The sequence below is a fragment of the Lactuca saligna genome, chromosome 4, assembly GCF_052625555.1.
Source record: "Lactuca saligna cultivar CGN05327 chromosome 4, ASM5262555v1, whole genome shotgun sequence".
Lineage (NCBI taxonomy): Eukaryota > Viridiplantae > Streptophyta > Magnoliopsida > Asterales > Asteraceae > Lactuca > Lactuca saligna.
In genome coordinates, this window is record NC_136420.1 from 166,894,372 (window position 1) to 166,897,533 (window position 3,162).

Genomic DNA, 3,162 nt, shown 5'->3' on the forward strand with positions numbered 1-3,162 from the left:
AATGAAAATAAAAAATAAGGGGTATCTTTTCTTTTTCATATAATATATAAATATATAAATATCTACTATATAACAAAGATATTTTTATTACATGTCAATTTCGAATGAATTTTAATATTTATTATTTTATAATTTTTTTTTTAAATAAATAATATTTTATATCAATTTATTGTTTTTTTAATTTTTATAATTAAAGTCACATAATACTTATAGTTATATATGTAAAGTATCAAATTTAATAAATATTATATTAAATTGCAATTAATATGTTTTTTCATTTATTATTTTAAAATTTTATTTTAAAAAATATTTATTATTTACATTTTAATATCATATTTTCTTTAATGAAGCTGTGTAGTTTTACACCTAATATAAATAATGTATGTTTTTAAAACAATAAATAATAATATGACAATAAATAAGAAAGTGAGTATATTAATTATTCATTTAAGTTAGGCTTTTTACCACTAAGCATATGAAACATGTGTTTGTCGTATACATAATTGTTTATTTTGTTAATGATGCTACTATATGGTTATATATTCCAAAAAAGTGCTAATAACAATGGATCATAAGTGGAAAGGCTATATACAAACAAATGGTCATATTTTTAACTCCTATCGTTACTACAAATGTGAGACCTTTATAGGGACAATAATAGCAATAACGATGACACCAAAATAAACCGTTTAGTATCGTGTGGCTATTGTTATATCCTTACGACATGTGTGTTTTGTTTTTGCATGATTTGAGATCAATCTTTTAGAGAACGGCTTTGTTTAGTTCTCAACAGGATAATAGCGGCAATAATAGAGTCGCTTGTCGCCGCTAATACTTTGCGAGGAAAACTCACGAGACTTTCCCCAGATTTTTCTTGGTGGCCACTAAATACATAGTTTTCTTATTGTCACTAAAGGAGTCACCGCTAAAGAAGACGATGCTATTTTCTATGAATCATATTAACGATTTTCCTTTTTTCTTATCGTGATCAAGATCCATTAAAAATTCTTTCAATTTGTTGTCGCCAACCCTTGCTTCTACTTTTTCTTTCGTCATTTTTATACCATCTGTGTTGTTCCATTCATCATTCTTTATGAACATTGTCCCATTGTGTACCCTAATTTTTTTATCATTTTGTCGAGTAGAAAAACTCCATAAAACTCATCATCGGCTATTGGGCTAATACCCCCTTCACCAAGTATGTAATGTTCTTCTTTCTTAATGAATTTTCTACAAAGCTAGCCATGGATGTCATGCTAATAATCTCATCTAGATGTATTGAATGAATATTTTATAATTTTGATTTTGTGTGTGTGTGTCTATATATATATATATATATATATATATATATATATATATATATATATATATATATATATATATATATATATATATATATATATATATATATATAAAGAGAGAGAGAGAGAGAGAGAGATTGAGAGAGAGAGAGAGAGAATAAATCATTTATTCTTCTAATTTCGTTTTAAAACTAGTAAAAGACATCCTCTATGCTTCTAATTTGGGACTGTTTTTGCTTTCATGATTGTTTCAAATCTTTGGGACTATTCTAATTTCCATGACTGTTTCAAAAGTAAGATTCTAGTATGTATGAGTCGCTTAGACTCGAAAAACAATCCTATGTTAGATGCAGGGCCGGCCCAAATACATGAGCGAGTTGGGCTATGACCCAGGGCATCAAAATCATAGGGGCATTAATTTGGTCTAATTCTTATACGGTATATATAACTTTAGCACAAAGTTTAATCCAATAAATAGCCCAACAGTGATAACCAGCGTTTTAGGAATGAGGATGACTGAGGAAACAAATCGTCATCTCAAGCGTGGGCGCAAAGCACCTTGAGAAACCAATCGAACTTCTAGGAAAACGCATTGCTGAGATCAAGGATCATGGAGCCTTTAATCGACTTACATCTTAAATGAGTAAGTTTTCATCATTCCTAATTTCTCATTATAATTTCCCCACTTCTCTCTAACTCTCTTAAACCCACTTGCTACTAAATATTGGCGAATTTCTTTATTTCTCATTCTAATCTCAGATTTCTCTACTGTAAGATTTCTTGTATTGTGATTTATGATACATAGATTGATAGAGTCACTGAAAATCTGAAGACTTTGGGTGTATTGAATTTCTAGATAGGTTTTGGTTGAGTTTTCTTTCTGAGCTTCATAATTTCTATTTTAGTCTCTCTTATGCTCTACTTCTCATACTAATTTATGAGTTTTGACTTCTGATACTTGTATTATTGAATAATACTGAGTTTTTTTATAAGATTTCTGCATCGCAGGGCATCGAAAATTAGAAGCAGAGGTTTGAGGTTTTCCATTTCTAATTTGGGGTCAGGTGAGTTCTCTTTATGAATTCTCATATCTCCTATTATATTTTATTTTCTCTTATTTTCTGCTTCTCATTCCAATTTCTTAGTTCTAACATATTTCCATTTTCTCTTATTACTAAGTTAGTTCTCACACTACTGAGTTCTCGTATCTCTTATTACTGAGTTTGTTTTTTTATGTGATTTCTGAATAACAGATCACCAAAAATAAGGAGTTTGAGGTTTTGGATTTCTAAATCGGGTTTGGGTTAGTTTGATTTCTAAATTCTGCTATCTCCTTTATGTTTTTTTTTTTTCTCATTGCAATTTCTAATTTATGTTCTATGTTTTTGTTTGTTGGTTTCAGGTGTTGGTTTGTTCGATTTCTTTTATGTTAGCTTTAGGTTATTTTGACTTTTTAGAGGGAAGAAGGCATAAATTTATTTCATTGTTATTATGTAGTAGTTTTTTCAAATGAACTTGTAATTTAGATTCTATGATTTATTTTTCAGATCTTTTGACATCTTGAAGTGGAAATAAAACATAAACTTTGTTCATGTTGGATATTTCTTTGCTTAGCTTTTATAACTTTATTTGTTGATTTTAAAATATATTTAATCTAAAACAACCGTAAGGTGCTCGAAAAAAATGCAAAAATAATAATAATAATAATAATAATAAAGTTTGAACAAATGCAATTTTTTGAATCTTCATTTGGTTTTTTGTTTAATGGTTCCAAATTAGTTTTTTTAGTTGAAGATTAATTAAAAAATGTTGTTTATATATCAACTTCAATTCGACAAATGATGAAGAATATGATATTGAT

At 27.8% G+C, this 3,162-nt stretch overlaps 1 long non-coding RNA gene across 1 annotated transcript; it reads left to right on the plus strand.

The window, feature by feature from the left end:
• Window positions 1-1,773: 1,773 nt before the first annotated feature.
• LOC145038909 (uncharacterized) lies at window positions 1,774-2,893 on the plus strand. The gene is made up of 4 exons (XR_013679625.1): window positions 1,774-1,944; window positions 2,310-2,365; window positions 2,555-2,604; window positions 2,704-2,893. It is a non-coding gene; the product is annotated as an uncharacterized LOC145038909 (long non-coding RNA).
• Window positions 2,894-3,162: the final 269 nt, after the last annotated feature.